This window comes from Mirounga angustirostris, unplaced genomic scaffold (genome assembly GCF_029215605.1).
Source record: "Mirounga angustirostris isolate CCGP_5_RB_7025 unplaced genomic scaffold, mMirAng1.0.hap1 SCAF_8, whole genome shotgun sequence".
NCBI lineage: Eukaryota > Metazoa > Chordata > Mammalia > Carnivora > Phocidae > Mirounga > Mirounga angustirostris.
Genome location: NW_026991716.1, coordinates 30,321,161 through 30,329,654, shown reverse-complemented (window position 1 = coordinate 30,329,654; position 8,494 = coordinate 30,321,161). Strand labels below are relative to the sequence as shown.

At 40.8% G+C, this 8,494-nt stretch overlaps 1 long non-coding RNA gene across 1 annotated transcript; it reads right to left on the bottom strand.

Annotated features, from left to right (window-relative positions):
- Window positions 1-2,731: 2,731 nt before the first annotated feature.
- Window positions 2,732-6,843, bottom strand: LOC135365549 (uncharacterized). The gene is made up of 3 exons (XR_010413595.1): window positions 6,539-6,843; window positions 6,086-6,233; window positions 2,732-3,270 (listed from the first exon to the last, which is right to left on the bottom strand). It is a non-coding gene; the product is annotated as an uncharacterized LOC135365549 (long non-coding RNA).
- Window positions 6,844-8,494: the final 1,651 nt, after the last annotated feature.

Here is an 8,494-nt window from a genome sequence, read left to right as displayed (position 1 = left end):
ACAGCTCTTAAGCAGACAGGCCATCCCTTGGTAACAGTATCCAAGTGCTTTGAGAAATAAGCAACAGATCTTCTGGTATAGCCATGATTTTGGGTTAAGACTCCAAAGCTAATTCCTTGTCATTCGTGAACAAATAGATCAAAAGGTTTCTTAATATCCAGGAAGCCCAACACAGGGACAGTTAACAACTTTTCTTTGATAATCCAAAAGGCCTTGTGACATTCTCCAGTCCAGTCAAGAGGCTCATTATCTCTCCTTTTTTGTGCTTCATAAAGGAGCTTAGCTATCAGGCCAAACACAGTTATGTATCCAGATTCAACAAAACCCAGTCAGTCATTCCTAGAAACCTGCACGATTGTCTCCTAGGTGGAGGGGACTGCCACTCAGGCTAGAGTCTCCCTTCTATCAAGGAGCAGATTTCTTTGTCCCATTGAAAGCTCGAAACCCCAGTATTTAATTGTGGGTTGGGAGATTTGGGCCTTTTTCCTTGAAACTTTGTAACCTCCCTCAGCCAAAAAGTCTGGAGTCAAAATAGTATTGAAGTGTGAAGGCTATTTGGTTTTACTTAGCAATTAATATGTCATCCACATATTGGAGGAGAGTCCCCATCTCCAATTAGAGGTTTCTCAGATCTTTAGCTTAGGACTTGCCCAAAAATGGTGAGGGAGTTTTTAAAGCCTTGGGGAAGGATTTTCCAGCAATGTTGTTGCTTACTCTTAGTCTCAGGGGTCTTCCCATTCAAATGCAAACAGTTCACAGGAATCTGAACTGAGAAGGATGCAAAAGAAAGTGTCCTTTAGATCCAGAACAGTGAACCATCTAAAGGCCCCAGACTTGGGGCGCCTGGGTGGCTCAGTTGGTTAAGCTTCTGCCTTCGGCTCAGGTCATGATCCCGGGGTCCTGGGATAGAGCCCCATGTTGGGTTCCCAGCTCAGCGGGGAGTCTGCTTCTCCCTCTCCCTCTGCCTCTCCCTCTGCCACTCCCCCTGCTTGTGCTCTCTTTGTCTCTCTCTCTCTCTTAAATGAATAAATAAAATCTTAAAAAAAAAATAAAGGCCCCAGACAAGGTTAAGAGAGTATATAGATTGGAAAGCACCTAGTGGATATATTCTACAATCTGGTTAATGGCCCTTAAGTCTTGAGTGCCTGATTTTTGTAGAGGCAAAGTAGGTGAATTGTAAGGGGATTACCAGGGGCCGATGAGGCCAAATTCCAAGAAGGCAGAGAGAATGAGCTGAATGCCCCTTTTTGCTTGTTCCTTTGATGAGTAACGTCTAAGATTCATAATCTTTACCCCAGCACGAAGTTGTTTTTGTTTTTAAAGATTTTTATATTTATTTGTCAGGGAGAGAGAGAGCACAAGCAGGGGGAGTGGCAGGCAGTGGGAGAAGCAGATTCCCAGAACTCTATCCCAGGACCCTGGATCTGGACTGAGCTACCCAGGCACCCCTCCACCACAAAGTTTAACATGCATGAGTGTCACCGATTGTGCTCATCCTAGCTTCCCATTTACCCAAACATCTGATCTTATTTTGGGTAACTTCTTCAGGCGGCTCTGATAGGACTTCTCCGCCTTGATGTAGTAGCATTGCTTGAAAGACACAAGCTTGCTCTGGTATCCATGCAACCAGGTGCAAAAGTAGCTTCAGCATTCCATTTAGTTAATAGGTCACATCCCTGTAAAAGGATGGGACATTCAGGCATATACAAAAAGCTGTGTTTAAGGTGAATTTGTTTTCTCTGGTGGGCTAGTGGTTGTAAGAACGTTTTAGTCAACACTTCCCCAGAGACTCCCATTACAGCCATGGTTTGATTTGATAGCAGAGAGAGCCGGGAGTTCAGTACTGAATCTGTGGCCCCAGTATCAATGAAAAAGTCTCTAAATTTGTTTTCCACCTCCATTGTTACTGGGGGTTCCTTATGGAAAATGATAAGAGGCTTTGCAAGGTTTAAAGGAACCCTTGGGCCCCTTCATTCCAGGTCACTATCAGCCAATTCAGGCATCTGGTGGGGAGGCTGTTGCTCTGTCTCTTCAATTTATTTGAGAGAGAGAGAGAGTGAGCAGGGGGAGGGACAGAGGGAGAGAATCTCAAGCAGACTCCCTGTTGAGTGTGGAGCCCCACGCAGGGCTCAATCTCACCACCCTAAGATTATGACCTGAGCCAAAATCGGGAGTTGGATGCTTAACTGAATGAGCAACCCAGGCTCCCCTTGCTTTATTTCTTAAAACTTATTCAAACTCCTTTGCTTAGGGACTGCTTTTCTTTTTCCTTTTTTTAAATTCAAGTATAATTAATATACAGTGTTATTTTAGTTTCAAGTGTATGATATAATGATTCAACAATTCTATACATTTTTAATGCTCATCAAGATAAGTGTACTCTTTTTTTTTTTTTTTAAATAATCTCTATGCCCAAAGTGGGGCTCAAACGCATGACCCAGAGATCAAGAGTCACATGTTCCACCAACTGAGCCAGCCAGCTGCCCTAAGGTAAGTGCACTCTTAATTCCCTTCATCTATTTCACCAATGCTCCCACCCACCTCCCCTCTGGCAACCACCAATTTTTTCTCTGTATTTAAGAGTCTGTTTTTTGTTTGTCTCTTTTTTCTTTGTTTGTTTCTTAAATTCCACATACGAGTGAAATCAAATGGTATTTGTCCTTCTCTGACAAATTTACTTATTTCACTTAGCGTCATACCCTCTAGGTCTATCTATGTTGTTGCAAATGGCAAGATGTCATTCTTTTTATGGCTGAGTAATATTCCATTGTATAAATATACCATATCTTCTTTCCTTTTAAAAAGTTTATTTATTTATTTATTTATTTATTTATTTATTTATTTATTTATGTGAGAGAAAGAGAACATGAGAGGGGGGAGGGTCAGAGGGAGAAGCAGACTCCCTGCTGAGCAGGGAGCCCAATGTGGGACTCGATCCTGGGACTCCAGGATCATGACCTGAGCCGAAGGCAGTCGCTTAACCAACTGAGCCACCCAGGCGTCCAAAAAAGATTTATTTATTTATGAGAAAGAGAAAGAGCACGCATGGGATGGGCAGAGGAAGAGGAAGAGAGAATCTCAAGCAGACTCTGTGCTGAGGGCAGAGCCTGATGCAGGGTTCAGTACCACAACCCTGAGATCATGACCTGAGCCAAAACCAAGAGTCAGATGCTTAATCGACTGCACCACACAAGTGCTCCCATATCTTCTCTATCTTTTCATCTGTTGATGGACACTGGGCTTGCTTTCATATCTTGGTTATTGTAAATGCTGCAATAAACAGAGAAGTGCATATACGTTTTTGAATTAGTGTTTTCATTTTCTTTGGATAAATACCCAGTAGTGGAATTACAGGATCATATGGTAATTCTATTTTTAATTTTTTGAGGAACATCCATACTGTTTTCCACAGTGGCTGCACTGATTTGCATTCCTATCAACGGTGCACAGGGTTCCTCTTTCTCCACATCCTCACCAACAATTGTTACTTTTTGTGTTTTTTACTTTAGCCATTCTGACAGGTGTAAAATGATATCTCATTGTGGTTTTGATTTGCATTTCCCTGATGATTAGTGATGTTGGGCATCTTTTCATGTGTCTGTTGGCCATCTGTATGTCTTCTTTTGAAAAATGTCTATTCAGGTCTTCTGCCTGTTTATAATCAAATTGTGTGTGTGTCTGTGTGTGTGTAGAGTTGTATCAATTCTATTTTGTAGAGTTGCATAAGTTATATGTTTTCTATATTAACCGTTTATCAGATATATCATTTGCAAATATCTCTCCCATTCAGAAGGTAACTTTTTTGTTTTGTTAATGATTTCCTTCACTGTGCAAAAGCTTTTTATTTTGGTGTAGTCCCAATAGTTTAATTTTTAAATTCATTCTACAAGGCCAGAATTATCCTGATACCAAAGCCAGACAAAGACACAGAAAGAAAGAAAGAAAGAAAGAAAGAAAGAAAGAAAGAAAGAAAGAAAGAAAGAAAGAAAGAAAAAAAGAAAGAAAGAAAGAAAGAAAAAGAAAAGGAAAGAAGGAAGGAAGCTAGCTATAGGCCAATATCTCTGATGAACATAGATATGAAATTCCTCAACAAAATATTAGCAAACTAAATCCAAAAATACATTAAAAAATCATTCACCATGATTTTTTTTAAAAAAGATTTTATTTATTTATTTGACAGAGAGAGACACAGCCAGAGAGGGAACACAGCAGGGGGAGTGGGAGAGGGAGAAGCAGGCTTCTCACAGAGCAGGGAACCCAATGCGGGGCTCGATCCCAGGACCCTGGGATCATGACCCAAGCCGAAGGCAGACGCTTGATCACAGAGCCACCCAGGTGCCCCCACTTACCACGATTAAGTGGGATTTATTCCAAGGATGCAAGAGTAGTTTAATACTCACAAATCAATCGACGTGATGCACCACATTAACAAGAGAAAGGATAAAAACCATCTGATCATCTCAATAGATGCAGAAAAAGCACTGAACAAAGTAAAACACCCATTCATGATAAATATTCTCAACAAAGTAGGTTTAGAGGTAACATACCTCAACATAATAAAGGCCATATATGAAAAATTCACAGCTAACATCATACTCAGGGGTGAAAAACTGAGAGCTTTTCCTTCTAAGGTCAGGAATAAGACAAGGCAGTCCACTCTCACTACTTTTACTCAACATAGTATTAGAAGTCCTAGCCACAACAATCACACAAGATAAAGAAATAAAAGGCATCCAAATTGGTAAGGAAGAAGTAAAACTTTCACTATTTGCAGATGACATGATACCATATATAGAAAACCTTAAAGACTCCACCAAAAAACTACTAGAACTGATAATTGAATTCAGTAAAGTCACAGGATACAAAATTAATACCAGAAATCTGTTGCATTTCTATACACTAATAATGAAGTAGCAAAAAGAGAAATTAAGAAAACAATCCCATTAACAATTGCATCAAAAAGAACAAAATACCTAAGAATAAACTTAACCAAGGAGGTGAAAGACCTGTACTCTGAAAACTATAAAACACAAATAAATGGAAAGCTATACCATGTTCATGGATTAGGAAGAACAAATATTGTTGAAATGTCCATACTACTCAAAACAATCTGCAGATTTAATGCAGCTCCTATCAAAATACCAACAACATATTTCACAGAACTAGAACAAATAATCCTAAAATTTGTATGAAACCACAAAAGACTATGAATAGCCAAAGCAATCTTTTTTTTTAAAAGATTTTATTTATTTATTTGAGAGAGAGATCACTAACGGGGCGGGGGCGGGGTAGAGGGAGAAGCAGACTCCCTACTGAGCAGGGAGCCTTATGTGGGGCTCGATTCCATGACCCTGGGATTGTTACCCGAGCTGAAGGCAGATGCTCAACCAACTGAGCCACCCAGGTGTCCCTAGCCAAAGCAATCTTGAAAAAGAAAAACAAAGCTGATGTATCACAATCCCAGATCCCAAGCTGTACTCCAAAACTGTAGTAATCAAACATTATGGTATTGGCACAAAAATAGACACAAAGATCAATGGAACAGAACAGAGAGTCCAGAAATAAGCCCATGGTTATATGGTCAATTAATCTATGACAATGGAGGCAAGAATATACAATGGGAAAAAGACAGTCTCTTCAACAAATGGTGTTAGGAAAACTGGATAGCTACATGCAAAAGAATGAAACTGCACCACTTTCTTCTTAAAAAAAAAAAATTATTTTTAAGTAATCTTTACACCCAGTGTGGGGCTCGAATTCACAACCCTGAGATCAAGAGTCACATGCTCCACCAATTGAGCCAGCCAGGGACTCCCAATTTCTTATACTGTACACGAAAACAAATCAAAATGGGTTAAAGACCTAAATGTGAGACCCGAAACCATAAAACATGAAGAAAACATAGGCAGTAATTTCTTTGACATTGGCCACAGAAACATTTTTCTAGATATGTTTTCCTCAGGCAAGCGAAACAAAAGTAAAATTAAACTATTGGTACTACACCAAAATGAAACACTTTTACACAGTGTGGGGACCCCCTTTCTTAATCCAGCTAAAATCCCACCCCGATAGTGTTCAAGCTTACCTCAGTCTCCAATACTGATGTTCCAGTTGGGATTCATAGTAGGAATGGGCATCATGGATTTGCTCTTAGGGAGTTATTGGGGGTTTTAGCGTGCAGCCAGGTAACTTCTTCCCTAGCCTTTTCTAGCATCATGTGGCATTCCTCACTCCTGAGGAGAATATTTAACAAATTTTGTACATCTGTCCAAGTGGGGTTGTGGGTGGCAAAAATAGATGGGAACGAATTTTCCATCCTCTTGGGGTCATCTCTGTAAGTAGGCATCTTGTTTTTCCAGTTAAACAAATTCAAAGTGGAGGGTGGAGAGTGGACTCAAATCATTCCTACAGGTTATACCCCTTCCCCTCCATCTAAGCCTCAGATTTGGGACTTGCCTCAGCAGATATTGTCCTCCCTGGGCACAAGTGGCTCCTTGACCTAATTGAGTTAGGGATAAGAAGGGGAGATCATTCTTACCTGTTGGCCCCCTGAAGCTGAGGGTCCTGGTTTGGGCTCTGTGGGGGCTCAGGTTGTTGGGACTGGGGCTGCTGAGTACAGGCAGTAGCTCTGGTGCTCCCATAGAGTGGAAGAGCTGTAGGGGAGTTAAATCCACGTAATCAATAAATCCTCCTCCTCTCCCTGGTGAGAATCAGGCAACACAGGCTTTTTAGTGTTACTGGTTTGTTGTAGAATTTTACATCTTTTCTGACCTGGCATATTTTGATACAAAAGCAAAAAAAAAAAAAAAAAAAGACTGAACATAAGGTATTTCATCCCATTTACCTTCCCTTTTACAAAGCAAATCTAATTGCAAGATGGTATTATATTTTAAGGATCCATTAATTGGCTATTTTTCCCCAGAGTCTAATGAGTATTGTGGCCAAGTAGTGTTGCAAAAGAAGATCACCTTTTTCCTTTTCATAGGTTCATAAGTAAACATTGTCCAATTTTTGAGAATATAGCCCAAAGGGCTGCATGCAGGGATCAAATTTTCATTTCCTATTTTCCAATTAGAACACAGCCAGTTTTATTCAAAGATACCACAAGCTACAGCAACAAATGAACCAAATGAAGCCAAGAGTACCTCTGTGAACAAAGATTCTCTAGTTCCACTCTAAAAGTCAGGGCTTTATCAACTGAATAAACAGCTTCCTAGTCAAACTTTTCTTAAGCAAGAAAAAGAAGGCTAAGAGAGCCAAAGCCAAACCCCCTATTTGGAGGGAACCAAACAGGAGGGAGAAAGAGGCATTTGGTCACTTGTACTGAGGTTACTCACCAAAGAGATGTCTGTCCATACGGAAGCCAAAAGCTGTTTCCTTGCCACAAGAGTTAAATTAACCGCCTGAAGGTCAGTGGAACCAAATTGGGGTGGGGGCCCAAGGGAAAATCCCTAGAATGAAGAGCCTAGGCAGCTGCTTGGATTCGTCACAGGACTCCCTTTAATGGCTGGGGCTATCTAACCAAGGTCAAAGAGCTCCTGGCTGGCTCACCAAATTTGTGACCAAATCCAGATTCATATGACCAATGTGCAGCAGAGCCAATCACTGAGACATCAAGTATGCAGGAAGAAAAGGGTTTATTCAAGAGGTAGCCAAAGGAGGGGAGACTGCCTGGCTCAGTCGGTGGAGATTGTGACTCTTGATCTTGGGGTCGTGAGTTCGGGCCCCAAGTTGGGCATAGAGTTTATTTGAAAGAAAAGAAGGAAAAAAAAAAAAGGTAGCCAAAGGAGAAGGGAAGGCAAGCCTCAAATTCCTCTCCTCAAAGGGGGAGAGTCAGGGATATTTAAAGGTAAATGAAAAAGGATCTGGGTATGGGAAGAGGAGCTACATGATTTCAAAATCAGATAAAGGGAGATAATAAGTAAGGGAAGGGTTGACGTGATCTCATTTTCTGCATCTTCACAGATCTGCATGCCTCTTCATATGACCCATGATCAGAAAATGGCCCCCTTGGTGTGATTCCAGGGTGGGGTTTTAGGCTCTTCTGTATCAAATATTCATCCACCAGACAGTGGCACATGCTCCAAGAGAAGGTTGAGGTCCTAACTTGTTCTGTCTGGTTTCTACTGAAACCCGAGTCTCTGCAAAACAACTAAACCAGCATTTTCATATTGTTGTGCCAGGCAAGAATGTTATCTATAGAAACATGGCAGCAGGCTGAATTCTGAGAACAAACAGATTTGGGTAAAAAGTTACCCTTGCACTTACTGGTCCCCTTAGCCCTTAGGTAAGATTTGCTGTTAGCCTGCTTTCTTTTTTTCTTTTTAAATTTTTATTTAAATTAAATTAACATATAATGTATTATTGGTTTCAGAGGAAGAGGTCAGTGATTCATCAGTCTTACATGATACCCAGTGCTCATTACATCACATGCCCTTCTTAATGTCCATCACCCAGTTACACCATCCCCCCCACCCCTCTCCCCTTCAGCAGC